Raw genomic sequence first — 10,205 nt, 5'->3', positions numbered from 1 at the left:
TTTTTTCTCTGGAGCAAAATGCAGTAGTTCCTGATTAATGGTTAACCGTGGAGGATACAGGGCGTGTCCGTGTTGTGCTGCGGCGTGCAAAGGCGTGTGTCTCCTTTGCATATTCGAGGGACGGCGTCTGCGCCCAAAGCGGAGGCTAAAAGTACAATAGATCCAAGCAGTTTCAGGAAAACGAGGGCCGGATCCAGTCGAACAGTGAGTGACTTTAATATTATCGGTTTGCGTTTCTTTTTGATCCGTAACACTCGGTCTGAACGGTCATTTGTTGTCACTGCGCGGCGTCTGTAAAGTGTCTCAAAATGATACGTGGTATGCAAACGAGTTAGAGACAAAAATCCATAGATGCGAGAATGTCAATTGGAAACTCCAACAGGATAAAGGTGAATTATTCATATTTCTTTTCAGTTCTGGGTGTTTTTATTGCTCAAAAATATCTTTAAAAACCTGCGTTCTTACCGTGAGCAGGCTTGCCTTTCCACAGATCGGACCTGTAACTTGACGATGGATTATGTTTAATGTCTGACGAAGTAGTAACATCTTTATAGAGTTAAGCAGGTGGCAAACCCTGAAGCAGAAAAGTTACAAAGTGCAACGATGCACTTTAAGTTTCCATTTGTACGTTTGTGATAAAATGTACTTGAACTCACTGTACAGTTGTTATGTTTTACTGCTAAAGACACAGACACATGACCATTGTAAGTGTTTTATTGACCTATAACTTTCTACTGGTGTTTATAAAGTGCAGGTGAAGAGTTCATTTGATAAGCGAAAAACAAAACACACATACATTGCAATTGACTTTTTTGTTTGGCAGTGTTTTTAAAAAAACAAATGCTTCTTGATCAAATTAACTGAACTTAAAACGCAGCTCTTTTTTAGTGTCAAGATTGGGACTTTATTTATTATTTCCCTTGCTCTTTCTGCTTCTGAAAAATGTAAACAACTAACAAATCATATGTTGTTGTTATTATTATTATTATTATTATTATTATTATTATATGTATCATTATTATTATGTATTATTATTATTTGTATTATTATTATTATTATGATTAATATGTATTATTATTTTATTATTGTGTATTATTATTATTTTACTACTATTATTATGTTTTATTATTATTATTATACTTTGTATTATTATTATTTTATTATTATGATTATTATGTATTATTATTTTATTAGTATTATACTTTTTATTATTATTATTATTACTATTATTATGTATTATTATTATTGTATTATTATTATACTTTTTATTATTGTTTTATTATTATTATTATAATTATTATGTATTATTATCATTTTTAAAGACAATTCAACATAAAAAACATAACAAAACTTACAAAGAGCAAACAAATGTAATTAAAAAGAACATTAGTAGCACAACAGTCACAGAAACACAGAAAAGTAAGAATCCATTTCCAAATAAAGTCTGAATGTAATTTTATTTTTCTGACGTCTGTTACTGTGTCAGTCCAGTCTCTGATCGCCGGTGAAGTCTGTGCAGTGCACGTCTTTGCGATGGCCTTTACCAATCATAATTTAATATCGTCCCACAATAACAGAGTGTGAAAGTAAAGTCCTGTCATTGAAGTATTTAGGTCAAATTTTTCTAGAGAACTGCCCGGCAACACACTCCCTTCATCCAGAAACAAAGAACTGAACTAAAACTACAACACAATGACAGAGAGTAACAGAGGTGGGTATGAAGTAGCCAAAAACTGCACTTTAGTCGGACTCAAAGTATTCACAATGACAGAGTAACAGAGGTGGGTATGAAGTAGCCAAAAACTGCACTTTAGTCGGACTCAAAGTATTCACAATGACAGAGAGTAACAGAGGTGGGTATGAAGTAGCCAAAAACTGCACTTTAGTCGGACTCAAAGTATTGGTTTAACGTCACATTTCATCTATTTATATGTATAAGTTGGACAAAAAAAACTTTAAATAACGCACAGAATCAGGTATATTAAAAGGACAGATGCAAGAAATTAGAAAAACTACCGTATTTTCTGGAGTATAAGTCGCACCAGTGCAAAATAGAGAAGAAAAAAACATATATAAGTTGCACTGGAGTATGAAATAAGGTTGCAAGTGTGAAAATAACAAATAATATCACATATAAGTCGCTCTGGAGTATAAGTATATAATTATAAACATAAGTATAAGTCGCACCCCGGCCAAAACTATGAAAAAACGTATAGACGGAAAATACAGTAAATCATATCTGACGCAAGAAACACACATTAATAACGTTGACATAAAGCTTTTGTCACTTGTAGACTTGTAGTTAAGTAACCTTAACTTTTACTCACGTAGTGTTATACTGTTCATCAATGTATTTCATACTCAGAAAACTACTCAGAGAAGTAAAACCCAGTGCTCCTGGGTCTGAAACGCGTTGTATTGATGCGTGATATGTAGCCTGAAAGAAAGTGAACTACATAAACCACCGTTCTTGGCTCAGTTTCAGCGCCGTCTCGCATGCAAAGCGGTTATCGCGGTCAAAACGGCGCACAGACTCTCCTGGTTTCCGTCCGTGAATCTTTCCATGGACTCTGCAAACGATATCGCGACATAACGCAGTATCGGTTCATCGGTTCATCAAACTACGTCACATGTCAATATTAGAGTCTAACTGAGGCGTGTTGTTTCTACGGGAAACTTTTTATAAACGCAAAAATGGACCGCAAATGTTGCCTGAAAGGTCGTTTTTTGCTAGCTAACGTTAGCGCCGATATCGAGGCCTTTGAACGGCATTTTCACAGCTTCTAACTGGCAAAGACGTTCAATGATGTGAGCACTAAAAGCTCAAAATCATTTACCGTATTTTCTGGACTATAAGTCGCACCGGAGTATAAGTCGCACCAGCCAAAATATTACGTAATAGAGAAGAAAAAAACATATATAAGTTGTACTGGAGTATGAAATGCAGTTGCAAGTGTGAAAATAACAAATAATATCACATATAAGTCACTCTGGAGTATTAAGTATAAGTATAAGTATAAGTATAAGTCGCACCCCGGCCAAAACTATGAAAAAACGTGCTTATAGTCCGAAAAATAAGGTACAAACTTCATTAATATTTAGTGCTGCACATAGAGAAAGTTTCAGACACTTACAAGCCATGTTTATGTTTGACCTGAATGCTAATGCACAAATGCTAATAACTGACTAGCATTTTGTGCATAACTCATTTTTGTGTTTTAAAATGCAGCTGTTCTTTTGTACTTTGTAATTTGTTGTTGTATAAAAGTCAGAAGCACTTCTGAGTGTAAAAAGATTAGGACTGTTCTGGTATTTTGGCGTTTGTTTACATTAGCGACTAGAACCAAGATGGCCGCTGGTGGTGCACGGGTTTCAATATGAAAAATTGTTTTGGATACATTTGAGTGTGTTGCGTGTTATTGTAGGATTTAAATGTATTTTTTTGGAATGTAATGACGGCATTTTGCAGAATAAAGTAGCGTTTGCCTTAATAGCGTGTAAAAATGTACTTTCCTGCTTCTCTAAACACAGCGTCAGTGGAAAAACTCGCAGACATCAGTCACACGTGTTTGTTTTGTGTGTTTTGGCTGATATAAGACGGTTCGCTGTGGCAGGTCTTAAGCTCTCAGACACTTCCAGCTTTTCAAACTCACTTCCTCCCCGTTCCGTCTCGACGGGCAGACAATAAAAGTGATGGTTTACTTGTGTCCGGACGAGGCTCGAGTCCAAGTCGAGCCTTTTTTTAAGCGCTTGTCCCATTTACATCCTTCCGCGGCGATGCTACGCTACATATTTAAAGTGGTTTTGCCCCGCGAGTGAACCATGAGAATTGTGTTTCCTCGTGCACTCGAACAAAAGTAAAAATGTGGTTCTGCTGGATTTGTCGAGTGGCTTTAACAGTGAAACTCCTTGAAAAAATACTTGTCTAGCTGTGTTTTTAGCTGCTAATTTAAGGATAGTGTTGTGTTGACATATTTCCCTGCTTAGGTTAAATTCCTTCACAAATGACTATTTTAGAGCCACTTTGTGTTCACTTTTACACATAATATAGCAATTGAAACAGAAAGTGATTTGCTGCATGTTGCGCGAACAATTGTCATCTACAGTTTCTGCTTCAATTTGTTTTAAAATAACTGTCGATTCCACATTTATTATGAAACTATGCAACAATACAGCATTTTTTGTAATGTTTAAAAATATTATCCTTTTTTTGTCCACTGAAAAGGAGTTTTTAGAATGGTTTTACTAAAGATATATTGCAAAAATATATTTGAATTGAATCGAAATTTGAAAGCAAATTGAAATTGCAAATTAGTTAACTATTTCCTTTACAAACAACAAATTATACAGTCTTATTATGGAAAAAAAAACATGCTAACCCTGTAGTTTAGACATTGCTGTTGTTTTAGTTCATATATTCAGATTCCTGGACATGTTTGAAATGTGCAATTCGAACAGAAGCGTAAATCGAGGCCAAAGTTGTTCCATTACTACCTCATTCTCCAAATTGCTCTCACAAACCAAAGAAAAATGCAAGTTCAGGAAGAGCAAACACCTCAGATGGAAAAGCTGTTGTGTGATCGGTCTGTTTGTCCACGTGTCACCGGCTGTTTGAGTTTCCCTCGGCTCGTGATCGAGAAGCGGCAGGATCACCACACAAATCCATTTAGCCTCTCAATCACCCTCTCACCAACCGATCCAGGGCATCAGGGCTAACCAGAACACGGCTGTGGCCTTAACAACAACACACTGTCAACTGACCCACCCCCCCATCATTTTAAAGAGTTTAACGAGCATTGTCCGTGCATCGTCCGCTGCATCGTCCGAGCGTCGTCCGTGCATCGTCCGTGCATCGTCCGAGCGTCGTCCGCTGCGTCGTCCGCTGCGTCGTCCGCTGCGTCGTCCGAGCATCGTCCGTGCGTCGTCCGCTGCGTCGTCCGCTGCGTCGTCCGCTGCGTCGTCCCCTGCATCGTCCGAGCGTCGTCCGTGCGTCGTCCACTGCATCGTCCGTGCATCGTCCGAGCATCGTTCTCTCCGTAAAGAGGAGAAAGTCTTCGCTCAGACGCTGTTCCTAGTGTCTCCTCCGAAAGCGACTGTGACTGACTTAAACTCGAGATGTCTGAACGTGACGAGACGCAACTAAAATTGTGTGAAAATCGGGCTAAAAGTCGTGTAGTTTGTCCTCATCCGTCCAATATTCCAGGAACACACAATTCCAAAACACTTTAACACGGTATTATACTACAGACGTATTGCCAGGCATGAGATGTTGGGAAAGTGTGTCTGCTGACTCAATATTTGGAGATAACACCAAAATAGCGGATCGTCACAGGGACCAAGATCACGAAATACTTCTATTTATTTTATGTCCGATCACTGTTTCTATGGTTCCCTTTCCCACTGCGGAGGTGGTCCGAGTCGCCTGAATCCAAAAGGTATTCCAATCTTTGGAAAAATGTGCAAAACATCTGATTTATTTAAGCGTACGATGGGTGCATTCTTGCGCCGCTTAAGGCTAAACCGTGATACTTAGCTCAGTTGCCGGGCAGAGTGCTCGCGAGCTTATCCCTGAGCACACATTTCTGTTGAATGTCCGAGTCTGCTTTTGCCGCGTCACGTGTGTAATTTTAAATAGTTCACATACTTCGGTGTTTGCTGGAGGCTGATATAATGTGCTTTAGGATTTAATGTGCTTTTAATTTGGACCGAACCACCGTCTAATCATGTGATAGTCATCGTAAGCCGCCTCTGTCTTCTGTGCCGTGGTTTGATTACCGTATAAGTCGCACCAGCCAAAAAGTTGCACTGGAGTATAAGTCACATTTTTTGGGGAAGTTTATTTGATAAAATCCATGACCGAGAACAGACATTTCATCTAGAAATGCAATTTAAAATAATAACAGATGAGAGAACATGGTGAATAGGTGTACGTATGCTAACGCTAACACCTTCAGCTACATGACGTATGCTAACGCTAACACCTTCAGCTACATGAGGCACAGACAGAACTGTGGTAAGTGTCTGGTATGTTAACGTAACATATGAACAGTTATTCAGATAACTATAGCATAAAGAACATGCTAACACGTTTACCAAAGCATCAGTTTTACCCCAAAATCACTAAATCCACTGAATTCTTCTTCCTCTGTGTCACTTCTAAACAACTCCACAAACTCCAGAGGAAGTGCAGATTCTTCTTCTGCGTCGCTTGGAGCCTAGAGCGCCCTCTTGTGGTTGCCAGTGAGGAAAAAAACGAACAAAATGATATAATAATGTGTTGTAAAACATCACATACGGTAATGACTCATTTCAGTCTTATACTGTGTGTTATTTCCATTGCGATCCTTCAATCGCAGCAATAAACCAGGTCACTGCTGTCAAGATTATGCGGTTAATCAATAACTGTGATTATCGAGGTCACAATGTCATCGTAATGAATAAATATTAATATTCCTGGTCATTTTAGGAGCAAAATCAAGCAGTTTCAATTCAGTTTAGTCCTCGTAATGCACATTTTTTTTAATATATGTTACGGAATAATAAAAAACAAATATAAAACAAAAGTCGGTCGACCATGTCCCCTAACTTTACTTTATCATGTTGATGTCATAAAGCGGACACGCACTTGAGAATTTGAACATATTAGACAGAAAATGATGGCGATATTTTGCTCCTTCAATAAGCAACGTCCTTGTAACTCTCCGTCATTTTGTGCTTCAAAATGGACATGAGACTTTGCCCGGAGAAACTTCTGACGTGTCCAAACGGGTCAGGGACGTCACACATGGCTCCTTCACCTCTTCCCCTGTCTTTCTCTGTTCTCCCCTTTCTCTCTTTGTCTCTCAGTCGCTTCCCGCTCTCTTTGTCTTTCTTTTAGTTTCTTATTATCTTCTATTCCTCTGGCTTTGTCTCTGTGTCTCTCTTTTCCTTTCATTCGCTTCCTTCTCCCACTCTCTATTTGTCTCTCAGTCTCTCACTTTATGTCTCTCAGTCTCTTCTGTCTCTCACTTTGTGTCTCTCAGTCTCTTCTGTCTCTTAGACTCTTCCTCCCCAGCTACCCCTTTCTCTCCTCCGTCTTGTTTTCTCTACGTCTTCTCCCGCATTCTCACACTCTCTTTCTTCATTATCTCTCCTTCCCTTTCTCTCTTCTGCAGTTTCTCATATCCCTCTCTACCAGCCTCTCTCTCTCTCCTACAGCCCTTTGCTCTCTCAGCCTCTCTCTCTCTCTCCTACAGCCCTTTGCTCTCTCAGCCTCTCTCTCTCTCTCTCTCTCTCTCTCTCCTACAGCCCTTTGCTCTCTCAGCCTCTCTCTCTCTCTCCTACAGCCCTTTGCTCTCTCAGCCTCTCTCTCTCTCTCTCTCTCTCTCTCCTACAGCCCTTTGCTCTCTCAGCCTCTCTCTCTCTCTCTCCTACAGCCCTTTGCTCTCTCAGCCTCTCTCTCTCTCTCTCCTACAGCCCTTTGCTCTCTCAGCCTCTCTCTCTCTCTCTCCTACAGCCCTTTGCTCTCTCAGCCTCTCTCTCTCTCTCTCCTACAGCCCTTTGCTCTCTCAGCCTCTCTCTCTCTCTCTCCTACAGCCCTTTGCTCTCTCAGCCTCTCTCTCTCTCTCTCCTACAGCCCTTTGCTCTCTCAGCCTCTCTCTCTCTCTCTCTCTCTCCTACAGCCCTTTGCTCTCTCAGCCTCTCTCTCTCTCTCTCTCTCTCTCTCCTACAGCCCTTTGCTCTCTCAGCCTCTCTCTCTCTCTCCTACAGCCTCCTCTCTCCTTTGCTCTCTCCTCTCTCTTTTTTCTCCATATATATTTATATATATATATATATATATATATATATATATATATATATATCTCTTTCCTCTCTCTCTCTCTCTCTCTCTGGCCAGTCTCCATGTGCTGGTCTCTGGGCCTTGGGAATGAATGGTCCCAACTCCATCTTTGAAGCCAGCCAGGAATGCGAGGCCTCTTTTCTCTCTCTCTCTCTCTACCTTGCTCTCTCTCTGTTTCTCTGTCTCTCTCTCACTTTCCCTCCCTCTGCCGCTCTCATTGTGCACAGATCCTGGACGTCATCGGCCGGCCAATCAGGGGGGGGGGCTCCGGCCAGCAGCAGTAGCCGCCGCCGCCGTATTAGACTTTGCTCTTGCTTGGTGCGGGGAGCCGAGAGGAAGAGAAGAAACTCGCTCACTTTGCTCGTGTACAATGTCTTCCGCGCTTACGTGCACCTCCTCTTGGACCGTCCAAAAGATGATCTGCGCTGCACTTGTTGTTCACGTTCGGGTTCAGTCTAATCTTTTCAATGGAAGCCGGGCAAGTTCGGGTGAGTTTCTCTTCCTCCCAAAACTTTCCTTTGGAGTAAGTCCGCCGCCAGCCGAGCACGTTGATTGTTTTGCCGACTGCTAAGACACCTTTTTGTTTGGGTTCCCCTTTGGCTCTTGTTCTTGTGGCTTGCGTGTTAGGGTATTTGTTTCGACCGGTTGCCCCCCAGCCAAAGCAGCTCCCCTCCCCGCTCCGCTCTCCGTACATTTTGTCACCGCCTGTCCCCTACATCACTTCCACTTGATCGCACCCCTGTTTGGGAGCCTTTCTCTGTGGGGTGTTCAGAGAGGGAAGAGAGAGAGAGGAGGGAGAGCGCTAACCCATCACACACACACACAAACACACAAACACACGCACACATATACTGTAGCCTCAATGGATGTCGGCAAGTGGGTTTGTGAATATGCAAAAGGGCCACCAAAGATTTTGAGCATATGCTGCAAATTTCCGACAAACTAGAAAGTCTCATTTATATAGTGATTACACATACTATTTAAACTGTTTGAAACTGCGGGAATTTGCCTTTTCGTAGTGATATTTCACTGTAACAAGCAGTGGATTTTTATGAAAATTTGTATTGTAGAAAAATTTGACATTTTTTAACCCTGCGTGTATGACCCAGTGTCAAGGTTTTTGTTTAAGTTAAGTAAGTTAAGAGCAGTGGGTGGAGATAGGGGGTTGGTCAACTGTGACAGTAAAGGGGAGGGCATACTGTTATAATGTGGCTAAAAATAAAATGTGGTCATATGAAAAATAGCATGAATTACAATAAATAAGCAGCCGATTGTTCGGTATTTAGTATTTATATTCAGTCATAGAAGTTACTTATTTGACCATCTACAGCTTAAATATTTTGTATACTATGAAAAAATAGGTGAAAAACATTTTTAGTTTGTGCAAGCCCCAACAATGTTCCATCCATCATGTATTCAGTGATTAATAAGTAATAATCTCGACAGGCTTATTCATCAATGCCAGCGTCAGTTTATATTGTTGTTCCAAAGTGCATACAATATAGCAATTAGCCTGTACGTCTATATATCTTGTAACTGTGCAAAATGTCCACCAAAGATTCTTGTTGATTTAGGTTTGTTTGACTTGTTTTTACTGTTCAAAAGTTGTTACATGCAGTAGTGTAATAGTGTAATGTCTGAATGTGTTTCCTTTGTAGCGTGAATGAAACCAGCCTTTGCACATGAGTAACATTTCCTGTAGGAAAAGCAACAAATGTCCCACTTCCTTTCAATTCTTTATGTCTGAAAATGTCTTCTAAAAAAGAAAAAAGACATTGAGGTGACAAAGTGAGACGAGCTAACACTGAAGCGACGTGATATCTTTTGAATTATGCTGTCAGTCATACTTGAAGGTGTGATAAATATGTATGTTTGTGCCAGAAGATCGTAAAGACAGAACTATTTTACTTCCAAATCCTTTCAAATAAACAATGACTCCCATGAATATTCACATTTAATATCTCAACCTGCTCGAGTTCCCACAGTCAAAAACATCATCGCAAATGTCAGAGAACTATTTAGCGGCCTATTTATATATTTCATTACGAGCCTGTTTGCCTGGGTGTGGTGTTTGTTTTGTGAACAGCGCGGAGCATGACAGGTATGTGGCTGCAGCGTCTCAAAGTCACAGGCACCAGTCCACAAGGAAACAACCGCTCATTAAATGTCTCAACCCACTATTATGCTCCTATGGCCGGCCTCTGCCCTGCGCTGCAATAATGCATACGGACCAGAGATTAGGGAAAGGCCTGGCTTCACATTGACAGCAATTAAAGTGATTAAAAACGCGATCAAAAGGAAGGATGCACCTGTTTGCAGTGTTTACTTTGATTAGACGGGGTTGGGCAAGGACACGCTGCTGGATATCGGACCATTTTTCATACGT

Source organism: Eucyclogobius newberryi, unplaced genomic scaffold (assembly GCF_026437365.1).
Source record: "Eucyclogobius newberryi isolate DKJ021-1_F unplaced genomic scaffold, fEucNew1.0.hap1 SCAF_15, whole genome shotgun sequence".
Taxonomy (NCBI): domain Eukaryota; kingdom Metazoa; phylum Chordata; class Actinopteri; order Gobiiformes; family Gobiidae; genus Eucyclogobius; species Eucyclogobius newberryi.
This window is presented reverse-complemented; position numbering follows the sequence as displayed.